General features: G+C 38.9%; 1 pseudogene; it reads right to left on the minus strand.

The window, feature by feature from the left end:
* Positions 1–2,438: 2,438 nt before the first annotated feature.
* LOC145521898 (protein CFDP2-like) lies at positions 2,439–12,751 on the minus strand (annotated as a pseudogene).
* Between the last annotated feature and the right edge of the window lie 911 nt (positions 12,752–13,662).

Consider the following 13,662-nt stretch of genomic DNA (forward strand, 5'->3'; position numbering starts at 1 on the left):
TACTCTAATTTCTGTGGCTGGTTGAACCTGAGGATGTGGAACTGCAGTTAAGGAGGAACTGCACACATGGAGGGCAAACTGTAAGTTATATGTGGATTTTTTGACTGAGCTGAGGATTGGTACCACTAACCTCCTGCCCCTCTGTTATTTACAGGTCAACTGTATATATTTTGGGAAAACTATCCTTTGTAAGGTTAATTGTGCCCATTGTTACACAGGGGTAAGTGTGTTTTCATTTTTGCTGTATGTTACACACTCTCTTTGGAAAATATGCCCTGTTGGGTTTGATGGGAAAGCTAAAACTCCCCATCCTTTTCTGGAGATCACTGTAACTTAAATGCTAATGCAACATTCTTGGTCAAACATTGAGTTTGACCCAGTCTATCTCATAGGCAACAGGCAAGATATGATAAAGTCTCCAGGGCTTTAGCAAATCCACAAAATAGATTTTAGTATTGCCCAGTGTATCGTCTGCACTACAGAGGCAGAAGCCCTGTGCAGAGACACAAAGTCTAAGACCACCCATCACTTAGCAATGCCACTTCTAGAACACAGGTTCCCAGATTCTCAGGTGGTCTCAGGATCACAGCACCAAACAAAAATGTTCAATTGTAGATGCTATATTTTCTCCATCCTCTTATCAGACTATTATCATTTTATTATTAAACATTTTTTTCTTTCTGCTTCAGGAAAAATATATATATAACATAGTTTATGCACTAAAATAAAGCAAAAACTTCCAGTGTTATAAGAGATATGAGCATGGTAAGAAATTTAAAAATTCGATGTTACAACAAATAATGGATTTTATTATATTGACTTTAGTCTAATTTTTTTCTAGGCATAGATAATTGGAAAATACATACATGCTTTGAACTGGATTGTTTTACAGGATAGACTAAAGCTTGGGAGTACTTGAATTTGTCTTAAGCAATAACGCTACTCATCACTGTAGCTTTGATTTCATGCCAGGAAGCTATGTCATTTTATTTTAAACAGCCACCAGTGTTCATCTTCCAACTGGTCTGACATTGACCCTGATGTTGCCATAAGTCTGTCATCCCCTAATGACTATCCAAGGCTGCACACATTCCACACAGGGACCCTATGTGGAAGGTAAAACGTGCTACATGACACTGTGACATTGTTCCGACAAGGATGTTAATTCTTTACGAATATTCCCACGGAGAATCTGCCCTCTGTTCATCACAAACAGGAACTTTTTTTTTTAAACCGGACGGTAGAGTGAGAGAGGAAACAATGTTGATTTCTGGGAGAAGAGGTTTGCGAAGTCCCACTTGCTGGCTCTCGGAACAATTATGGGAAGCCCAACAGAGCATGTCCTTTTTTTCACTCAAAATAATGGAAAGGACTTCCACTCCTCTGCGGAAACAGCAGTTCAAAGACAGGACACCGAGTCCCTAAGTTCTGGCAGCCTTTAAACAGTAATTTTTTTTCCCTTCCCTGGTAAACTAGTAAAGGACTCACCATTTAGGCAAATTGATATATATGGGTCTCATTTATAGCCCACCATGCTATTTGCCTTCGGAAATGAAACAGACTGGCCTATACAGTCCCATTCATGTACTCAATGAATATTCACTAATCACTTCCTCTACACTGAGCTAGGCAGTGTGGAAACAAAAGTGAGTAAGACATGCTGTGCCCTCAAGAAATATGTAACCTAGGCAGTCACGTGAATTGAAAAGCATACCGTTCTGGAGAGCAGTTAGGTAATCTGTAATCAAATTGTCATGAGTGAGCAATCTTTCTCCTGTTATCTCTTCTAGAGAAAAAGGTTCATCTAACCTCTTAATAATTTAGCAATGAATTAGAGGCAATATGGGCTTCCCTCCTGGCTCAGTGGTAAAGAATCCACCTGCAATGCAGGAGATGCAGGTTTGATCCCTGGGTCGGGAAGATCCCCTGGATGAGGGCATGGCAACCCACTCCCGCATTCTTGCCTTGAGAATCTTCTGAACAGAGGAGCCTGGTGGGCTTACACCTCATAGGGTCACAAAGAGACATGACTGATGGTGACTGAGCATGCGCACATGGAGGCACTATAGGCTCCATGGAAACTCCCATGGAAGTACTATGGAATGTTTTGCCACAGTTAGAAGCAAGGAACTAGTTTGAACAAATAACATGATGCACCTTAAAAACACACAATGCTGAATAAGTTAAAGAGAAGAAACTAAAAAATCTATAACAACATACATGTACATTAAGATACACACACACACAGAACAACAATGTCCATTTACCATACAAATAAAATGGATATATGGAAACACATATAAATGATGGCCTTTAGTGGGGAAAGGCATGGGAATGGAGACTGTTAAAAGAAATTAGATAAATACATAAGTAAGATAAGATCAGCTTCTGTAGTTTGCTGATGATTAGGTGACAATAAATTGAGGGGTTCGAATAGCTCAATCCTCTACCACACTTCTAAAATGGAGACGAAAAGAAAAAAGCTAATTACATAGTACAAATCAGTAAGAGTTCCTGGACTGCAAAGTTATTACAAAGAGAATTAATAAAATCGGCTTTGGGGATCTAAGAAAACGTTTGAGAGGAGGTGGCGTCTAAGCTGAGCTTCAGACACCTAACCTTGCAGCTATAGCCTTTTCCTCCATCACCTGCTGGCTCATCTTTGCCCTGCAATCTGAATTTAACTTCATAGGTGAAGAAGCCCTTCTCCCCAGTAATACTGAGGATATTTCATCTTATTCATTCCAAAGTGATTGAGGAGTTCAAAGATGAGCTGCCCTTAGGTTCTCCCCTGGATCTACATTTCTGAGGCAGACTATCCCATATCCAGAGCCCATTTTGCTTGCCTTGTGGTGGTCTCCATCCATGCAAGGGCTCTGACATATAAATCCATACTGGTCTTCCTGTTCCAATTTTGTGCCCGAGGCTCTGTACTGTTTTGTTTACTTTTGTGTTTTTCTTATTATAAGACACAACCTTGCAAAAATCCCTTCCTAGGTCCCTCGTTTACTCTTCCACGATCTAGCCAAGTGAGGCCTATCATTTGGTTCCTCTGTCTTTCTCAGATGCTGGCTAGTGCTACGGAGTTCTGCCCAGAGTCCTTAGGAACCAGACTCCTGCCACGTGGTAGCCGCACAACTAAGCCCACTGCTTGAGGCTCCCCATCTATCACGGATAGGTTCACCCACTCTTCCTTGCTAGACTTCCCCATTTATCTTTCAACATTGTGCCCTCCTGTCTTTCAACACTGATCAATGTATATCTTTTCTCCTTTTACTCTAGTCTCCTAAAATTTAGGACAACTGCTCTGTCTGCCTATCTGGCCTTCCCCCTATACTGTGATGCTGGGAATGCCCTTGGGTGTATCTGACCCAGGCTGGTAGGAGAGTCATAATGTAAATATTATGCAATGGGCCCTGAAGCTAGGCCTCCAAGGTGTGAATTCAGATGTTCAGCTAATTCACTGTGCAAGCATAAACAGACTATTTAATCTTGGTGCGTCTGGATAGGGAGAGGAATGCTGTATCTCAGGATTCAGGGTTTTTGTATCCACCAAAAGAATTTATACTTGCAAAGTCCTTATAACAATGTCTGATATGAAGCAAGTACTCTGGTCATGTTATCCATGGTGCTATTATCTCCAGCTTTTGTCCTCCCTGAGATGCTTGTCTCATTCCTAACAGCTTCAGTACTGTCTCTGGGAATCATCAGGGAGAAAAAAGAGTAGGTGATTTTTTTTTTTTACCTAAGAGAATTGTTTTGGGGAGAATGAAATGCAGTATAGTGGGAACAGACCAGAATATGATTTCAGATGACCTAGGTCAAAGTAACAGCTGTCTCTTTCTCACTATGTGATGCTGAGGAAGTTTATCTCTTTTGGCCCATTTCCCTGTTTATGGAATGGAAATAATAATAACCTCTACTTCCCAGGATAGTTATGAGGATTCAGCAAGGTAAAGCCTGCGAAAGCTCTTTTGGAAATGATGTTATGCTAATATTTGTTGCTTTTGTCATTGTTCATCTATCATTTGTTTCATGCCACTAGAAACTATGTCTTAATACTTCCTGTAGAGTCAATAAGTGATAACTCAAGTCCATAAAAGATGTTTAATTCTCCCACTTTGAATTAACTGGCTCGATTCATTGTGACCGTAGAGGGGGGAAAAAAAATCAGTGTGTGAAGCTAAGTCCTTTACTAATATATTATCTTTTAAATGTGAAAAACAAGCAGCCTGTGCACACATACACACAGCTTTAATTTTCCGCGCTGTTTCTCACTTACACTGCACTCTTTATCAGTTAGTAGAATCAAGAAAACAAAGCACCTCAGAAAAAACCAAGACTTTCCTAGAATATACATTGGCCATGTCATTTAATGATTACAACAGTCCTAGGAAGAAGATACAGTGTTATACTTTTGTGCAGATGAGACCAGGGAGGGTGGGAATCTCCATCAATATACCATCTAGTTTATTGGTGTTGAATGGAGGGCTAGAAGCCAGGCAGCTAGTGTTTTATCACTCATCAGGAAAATACAAAGAGCTCTTTTTCCATATAAATCAAGAAGAATTTATATTTATCAGTCCCAGCCCTTTGCAAAGCAATAAACAGGATATAGTAAGGAGATATGTGTATATTATTCTGGGAGGAGATACAGATATAGAGGAGGTGACATTTTATACAAATACCTGATCAGATGTAGTTTTATAGTCCTCCTCCACTAGAGTACATAGCAATACATTTAAGCACTTCCTGATGCTCACTAAAATACATTCCCCTTAAAATCCTTGCCTGGAACTTTCATCCTCCCTGAGCCATTTATCAGATAAACTTATGAAAACTAACCAACATGGGGTTATACCGTTGCTCTTTAACATGAACCATTCATGATTGTGAGTCATGGACATTAGGCTATTAATATGTTCAACACTCTGTTAGTGTGATTCCATGTACATCCTCGGATGCTCCTGTTGGGTCTAATGAGAAGGAGGCTTTCAACCAGGAAGACTGTTTACAACAGTCAAATAAAGCAACCTGGATAAAATGAGACCAGATAGGAACTCTAAATAGTAAATGGTTAACTCAAGAATGGCCATGGTAGCTAAAGGGAAAGAGAATAGTAATCATTACGGCTCCTTCCATTTCTTAATACAGGACTTCCCTACAGCTCAGATGGTAAAGAATCTGCCTGCAACCCTACAGCTCAGATGGTAAAGAATCTGCCTGCAATGCAGGAGACCTGAGTTCGATCCCTGGGTCAGGAAGATCCCCTGGAGAAGGAAATGGCAATCCACTGCAGTGTTCTTGCCTGGAGAATCCCATGGACAGAGGAGTCAGGCAGGCTACAGTCCATGGGGTCACAAAGAATTGGACACGACTAAGTGACTACACACATTTCTTAATATAACCCACTGAAGCTACACATCTTTAACGTTCCTCCTACTGTTGACTCCTCAAAGTCTATGTGGGCTACTTTCTGGAAGAAAAATTAATTGCATAATTACTTATAGATTGGTTATTTTTCAGAATCAAAATGTTACTAATTTTATATCTTTCTAATATGTTTATGCACATGGTAAACTTTAAATTTCCAACCACTAAATGACGCCTTTACATTTTGTGCCAGCTCTGATTTTTCTTATATAAAGAAAACAAAAATTATACATACAGATAAATATTAATTTGTCTGAGTCTATGAATATTGAGTCAAAGATTCAATGAGTAGGCCACACTCATTTTACCTATTTACTGAATATTCACCCAACACATTCCCATTCAGAGTTTTGTCTAACCTTTACATTATTTTTTCTTTCATACAGAGTTTTCAGGCAACTAATGTGTTAAATGCTAAACTGTGTTTTACTTGAAAATTAACATATAGGAACAATGGCAACTGATTATTTTTTGCATTCTTAAAAAAAACATACAACAAGGACTCTACAGTCAGACCATTTGAATAAAGTCAGGCTATGCCACTTACTGGCTTTGTGATTTTGGTTAAGCTACTTAAACAATCTGGGCCTCAGATTCCGTAGTTACAAACTAGAAATAATAATAGTATCTACTCTATAAGATTATTATGTAGCGTGAATATCGACATTCTTAAGTCATTTAGAACAACTCTTATACAAATCTAATAATTAATAAATAATTTTGTGTACATATATAAATATGGGTATGCATATATATGTGTCTATGTATCACATATGTAAATAAAGAGACTATGACATCAAATTTATTGATGTCTCATTAAAATTCAAGTCACTTTCCTCCCCTTCGTGCATCAACATGTCACTAGATGAAATCAGTCACCACTGTTTGAACAAGTAGTAATGCCTCCACTTTTTTTACTCATGTATGCTCTGCTTCCAATGCTTTTGCTTTCTTATCCTCAATTTGTAAGAATGTTGGGTGAACTTTAAAATAACTGATTCTCTAAGTACTTCCTCTAAATCCTTTCTAAACTTCCATATCACTTTGCACATGTATTTCGTATAACAAGGTATACTGTAATTGATTGCTTCATCTATTTGTCTTCCCTAACACATGTAAATTCAAAGGACCAGACATGTCATAAATTCAAAGGACATAGGCATGTCATTGTGAGCTCCAAATCCATGCTGACCTGAGACACAGCAGAAATGTAATCAACACATGTGTAAATGCATGTGTGTCTTTGTATATTTTAGTAAAGAAAGGGCCAATTTCAATGCCGAAGCTTTTTGCATCTCTTTAGATGAGTCTCTTAGTTTCACTTAATTCTTTAAAATGAGGTACATAATAGGCCCTTTCTAACTGTAAAATTTTACGATGTATAAAACCAAAATAGAAAATAATTGCAAGCATACTAAGAATAAAAATACTCCATCAAGTTAGTAAGTACCTATGTATTCACGTATAAATAAGCCAATATTGACATATTTCAAGTAATAACTGAATGAAGCCAATACTAAATGGAGATTTCTTCATTATACTTTTAAAAATTTGAAACCCTTCTGTGAACCTATTAAATAAACGTGATGAAAGGAAAGGAATGAGGAAGGAAAAGGGAGGCTACTTGGGGTAGTAGAGACGCTGAAAACACAGAGATCAAATAGAGTGCTATTTTAAATACTGATCTGTAGGATGATGGGAGTTTTATTAGAGTGAAAGTTGCATTTGAAAGGGGAGGTCCAGGGACAGTGGGCTTCTCCATTCTACAGCATGCTTTCCTTAATTAAATGAGTTATCAGGGAAAGTGATCCTTAAAACATATGATTGACAAACATCTTATTTTCAAAGAGGCTACAAATATAAAAGAAAAAATGCATACTTTTTTGCTTGACATGAACTGGAAGCTAGAAAATAAATGGTAAGAAGCTATAAATATCTCCAGATAAGACTCAGTGAAGTTTCCATTAAACTTTCCAATTAAGATAGGGTTCATAATGGGAAAAAAAAAAAAGATTTTGCCAAACCACAATGAAATTTTAGATGTAGAAATATTTTTAAATCTTATTTTATGATCAGATCCAAAATATTATAAATGATGGTTCAATTTGATTCACTATTGTTAGTTATTATTGTGATCTTCAAACCAAAGATAACCTAGTTCAGAGAAACAAAACTGAGTTCAAGGGTGTTTGTCTGTATTCGCCTCTTTTCAAAGCAATATGCTAATTGCATTCAAGAATACTAGAAAAGTGAAGACAAATTCATGGACCCCCAAGGAAGACAAAGATAATACACAGACAACAGGTAGACACCGTAAGTAAAGCCAAAATAACATACCTACAGATATACCGCCAAGGAATACAAAGCCGGGAGCTGATCTCAAAGGAAGGAAGTTAGTCTGGGAAGGCATCTAGGAGAACAGAGCCTTTAGCGAGGTCTCAGAGGAAGCAGAACCAGGGTCATGCAGCTGAGGAATGAGGGCCTTCCAGGCAGAGCAGTGACCTTAACAAAACACATCCAGAGGTACCATTAGACTAGATGTGTGTACAGGTTGTGAATAGCTTGTCGAAAGTGAAGAGATTGTGAGATGTGACTTGAAAGATGTAGGTATGGCAGGGATTTATTTGGAAGATGCTTGGGTAATATTAGCATTTATTCAAAGTAGTGAAGGCAAGCTAGGGTTTATACAACACACTTTTCATCATGAAGAATGTATTCTAAGTTCCTTAGTGGCTATTATTGCAGATTTCGGGTCCTCAACTTATCCTTCAAAGTTCTGAAAAATCTAAACTCCTATCCTAGCATTCAGGGCTCTTTGCAATGTGATCCCACCTTACTGTTCTAGTCCAGTGCCCTGTTTTTCTTCCATGTAAACCTCCCAATCGGCCATAATGAAACTGAGTATAGCTGAGAACATTTTAAAACTATTCTTTAGTACAAGAGTAAGCTTTTCAGCACTTCTGCCATTGCTTCTTATTTTCAATTCTGCTCAAAATGCCTTCTTCACTCCTATCATTCTGGGTCCTCTCCATCTTTCACAGTCTGGCAGCACTCTATGTCTGCCATAAAGCCTTCTCAGCCTTTCCATTGCACTGTGATTTCTACCCTATACACTTTTGTTTTGTGCCTATTGGTTAAAATATCTACTTAGCACTGAAATTTGAATTATTACATGTATACAATTTATATGTATAGCTGTATGTGCTGTGCTGTGTGTTTAGTTGCTCAGTTGTGTTCAAATCTTTGTGACCCTATGAACTGTAACCTGCCAGGCTCCTCTGTCCATGGGGGTTCTTCAGGCAAGAATACTAGAGTGGGTTGCCATGCCCTCCTCCAGGGGATCTTCCCAACCCAGGGATTGAACCCAGGTTTCCCACATTGCAGCTCTTTTCTTTACTGTCTGAGCCACCAGGGAAGCCCAAGAATACTGGAGTGGATAGCTTATCCCTTCTCCAGGGGAACTTACGAACCCAGGAATCGAACTGGGGTCTCTTGCATTGCAGATGGATTCCTTACCAGCAGAGCTACCAGGAAATCCTGTGTAGTTGTATATGTACTTATAAATGAAGCAACTGGAGGGCAGAGATTTCAGTATATTTTTCATTTCTCATAATGCCATGTACATTTTAGGTGCTCAGTGAAAATACACGTTGACTTTTTAGGCCATGTGAAAACAGGATTATTTTTGTCTTTTAGCTCAGCACCTTGTTCAGCTCCTAATACATTGTATATTTTTCTTCTCCATAAATAGATTGAATAAACAAATGATAATACAATGAAGTGGAAGCAGCACATGTTCTGTAATCAGACAGATCTGGGTTCAAATTTGGCCCTCTCTACTAAAAGCCTTGTGACAACCTGGGGCAATTTCTCAACCTTTCTAAACTGTATTTTCCTCCATTACCATTGAGAGTAATAAATCTCACTTGCAACATGTAAGATACCACAGATGATACTAGGCATTCAATAAATGTTATCTATTACTAAAGTTTTCCACCTGAATTTTCCCCATAAGTCATTGAATTCTTGTACTTTATGATATACAAATCATTACATTATATACCTGATACAATATAAATATAATATGACATGTAACATTATGCCTAGCGTTGTTCAGTTGTAAAGTCATGCCTGACTCTTTGTGAGCCCATAGACTGCAGCACGCCAGGCTGCAGGCTCCCCTGTCTTTCACTGTCTCCTGGAGTTTGTCCAAATTCATATGTCTTTTGAGTTGGTGATGCTATCTAACCATCTCATCCTCTGCCATCTTCTCTTTTGGGCTTCAATCATTCCTAGCATCAGGGTCTTTTCCAATGAGTTGGCTATTTGCATCAGAGAGCTAAAGTATTGGAGCTTCAGCATCAGTCCTTCCAATGAATATTCAGGCTTGATTTCCTTAAGCATTGACTGGCTTGATCTCCTTAATGTCCAAGGCACTGTCAAGAGTCTTCTCCAGCAACACAGTTAGAAAGTATCAATTCGTTGGCACTCAGCCTTCCTATTGTCCAGTTCTCACATTCATACATGATTACTGGAAAAACTATAGATTTGACTATATGGACCTTTGTCAACAAAATGATGTCTACTTTTTAATATATTATCTAGGTTAGTCATAGCTTTTCTTCCAAGGAACAAACATCTTTTAATTTCATGGCTGCAGTCACCATCCGCAATGATTTTGGAGGCCAAGAAAAGAAAATTTGTCACTGCTTCCACTTTTTCCCCTTCTATTTGCCATGAAGTGATGAGACCAGATGCCAGAATCCTAGTTTTCTTAATATTGAGTTTTAAGCCAACTTCTTCACTCTCATCTTTCACCCTCATCAAGAAGCTCTTTAGTTCCTCTTCTCTTTATGCCATTAGAGTGGTATCATCTGTGTATCTGAGGTTATTGATATTTCTCCTGGCAATCTTAATTCCATACAGCCCACCATTTCACATAATGTACCCTGCACAGAAGGCTTTCCCAGTGGCTCAGCAGTAAAGAATTAGCTTGCAACGCAAAAGCCGTGCATTTGTTTCCTGAGTTGTGAATATCCCCTGGACAAGGGCATGACAACCACTCCAGTATTCTCCCTGGAGAATCTCCTGGACAAAGGAGCCTGGTAGGTTGCAGTCCATGGGGTCGAGAAGAGTCAGACATGACCGAAGCAACCTAGCACACAAACACACTCTACATAGAAGCTAAATAAGCAAGATGACAGTAGAAATTTTGTCATACTTCTTTCTTAATTTGGAACCAGTCTGTTGTTCCATGTCTAGTTCTAACTGTTGCTTCTTGACCCACATACAAGTTTCTCAGGAAGTAGGTAAGGTGGTCTGGTATTCCCATTTCTTTAAGAATTTTCCACAGTTTGTTGTGATCTACATAGTCAAAGGCTTTAGTGTAGTCAAGGAAGCAGAAGTAGATGCTTTTCTGAAATTCTTTTGTTTTCTTTATGATTCAGTAATTTGATCTTTGGTTCCTCTGCCTTTTCTAAACTCAGTTTGTACATCTGGAAGTTCTTGGTTCACACATTGCTGAAGCCTAGCTTGAAAGATTTTGAGCATAACCTTACTAGCATGTGAAATAAGCACAATTGCAAGGTAGTTTGAACATTCTTTAGCATTGCTCTTCTTTGAGATTGGAATAAAATCGAACTTTTCCAGTTCTGTGGCCACCGCTGTGTTGTCCATATTTGCTGGCATATTGAGTGCAACACTATAACAGCATCATCTTTTAGGATTTGAAATAGCTCAGCTGGAATTCCATCACCTCCACTAGTTTTGTTTGCAGTAATGCTTCCTAAGGTCCACTTGACTTCCCACTCCAGGATGTCTAGCTCTAGGTGAGTGACCACTCCATGGTGGTTATCATTAAGACCTTTTGTGTATAGTTCTTCTGTGCATTCTTGCCACTTCTGCTTCTGTTAAGTCCTCCCTGTTTCTGTCTTTTATCATCCCTATCCTTGCATGGAATGTCCCCTTGACATTTCCAGTTTTCTTGAAGAGATCTCTATTCTTTCCCATTCAATTGTTTTCCTCTACTTCTTTGCATTATTCATTTATGAAGGCCTTCTTACCCCTCCTTTCTATTTTCCGGAACTCTGCATGCAGTTGGGTATACCTTTTGCTTTCTCCCTTGCCTTTTGCTTCTCTTCTTTCCTTAGCTATTTATAAAGCCTCCTAAGTCAACCACTTTGCTTCTTGCATTTCTTTCTCTTTGGGATGGTTTTGGTCACTGCCTCCTGCACAATGTTATGAACCCTCATTCTTCAGGCACTCTTTCTACCAGATCTAATCCCTTGAGTGTATTTGTCACCTCCACTAGATAATCATAAGGGATATGATTTAGGTCATACCTGAATTGCCTAGTGATTTTCCCTACTTTCTTCAATTTAAATCTGAATTTTGCACTAAGAATCTCATGATCTGAGCCATAGTCATCTCCTAGTCTTGTTTTTGCTGACTGTGTAGAGCTTCTTCGTCTTTGTCTTCAAAGAACATAATCAATCTGATTTCAGTATTGACCATCTGGTGATGTTCATGTGTAGAATAGTCTCTTGTGTTGTTGGAAAAGGGTGTTTGTTATGACCAGTGTGTTCTCTTGGCAAAACTCTGTTAGCCTTTGCCCTGCTTCATTTTGTACTCCAAGGCCAAACTTGCCTGCTACTCCAGGTATCTCTTGACTTCCTACTTTTGCATTCCAATCCCCTATGACGAAAAGAACATCTTTTTTTTTTGGTGTTAATTCTAGAAGGTCTTGTAGGTCTTCACAGAACTGGTCAACTTCAGCTTCTTTGGCATTAGTGGTCAGGGCATAGACTTGGATTACTGTGACGTTGAATGGTTTGCCTTGGAAATGAACAGAGATCATTCTGTCGCTTTTGAGATTGCACCCAAGTACTGCATTTCAGACTCTTTTGTTGACTTTGAGGGCTACTCCACTTCTTATAAGGGATTCTTGCCCACAGTAGTAGATATAATGGTCATCTAAATTAAATTTGCCTATTCCCGTCTTTTAGTGCACTGATTCCTAAAATGTCAGTGTTCACTCTTGCCATCTCCTGTTTGACCAATCTGATTTACCTTGATTCATGGACCTAACATTCCAGGTTCCTATGCAATATTTTTCTTTACTGCATCAGACTTTACTTTCACCACCAGACACATCCACAACTGAGCATTGTTTTCACTTTCACCCAGCTGGTTCATTCTTTCTGGAGCTATTAGTAATTGCCCTCCACTCTTCCTTAGGAGCACACTGGACACCTTCTGACCTGGGAGGGGGAGGCTCATCTTCCAGTGTCATATCTTTGTGCCTTTTCATACTGTTCATGGGGTTCTCATGGCAAAAATACTGGAGTGATTATTCATTCCCTCCTCCAATGAACCACATTTTGTCAGAACTCTTCATTATGACCTGTCTGTCTTGGGTGGCCCTGCACAGCACAGCTCATAGCTTCATTGAGTTACACAAGTTCCTTCACCATGACAAGTCTGTGATCCATAATGGGGATGTCTATCATACATGATAAAATAATAGTCTTTATATCCAAATTAAATTTTACCATTTTCAAAGAGATTTTTCTTGCATTATTTAACTCTCTTGAACATTCCATGGAGAAGGAAATGGCAACCCACTCCAGTACTCTTGCCTGGAAGATCTCATGGACAGATGAGCCTGGTAGGCTGCAGTCCATGGGGTCGTGAAGAGTCAGGCACGACTAAACGACTTCACTTTCACTTTTCACTTTCATGCATTGGAGAAGGAAATGGCAACCCACTCCAGTGTTCTTGCCTGGAGAATCCCAGGGACGGAGAAGCCTGGTGGGCTGCCGTCTATGGGGTCGCACAGAGTCAGACATGACTGAAGTGACTTAGCAGCAGCAGCAGAACATTTCATCCACCAACACAAAAATCTTTAGAGGTTCTCTGCAACCTAAAAGTATTTCACATGGCGTTCAAAAATTTTTTAAATAAATCCCCAACTGACATTTGAGATATAATTTGGATGTTATCTACCCTAGAACAAAAGTAATATCATCTCTCTCTTTTCTGAGCTTCATAAGTACATTGTGTTCACACAGTCATACTGTGTCATCACATATTACATTATATTGTTTGTATATTTCCCTCTGCTTCTAAATTGCAATTTCCTAGAGGAATTTTTTTATGCATAGGTGAATCATTTATAGTAGCTAGCAAAATTATATATTTGTACCAGTGATCAGTATATATCTAACCTAT

Source organism: Giraffa tippelskirchi, chromosome 9, assembly GCF_054371585.1.
Source record: "Giraffa tippelskirchi isolate mGirTip1 chromosome 9, T2T-mGirTip1v1.2.pri, whole genome shotgun sequence".
Taxonomy (NCBI): domain Eukaryota; kingdom Metazoa; phylum Chordata; class Mammalia; order Artiodactyla; family Giraffidae; genus Giraffa; species Giraffa tippelskirchi.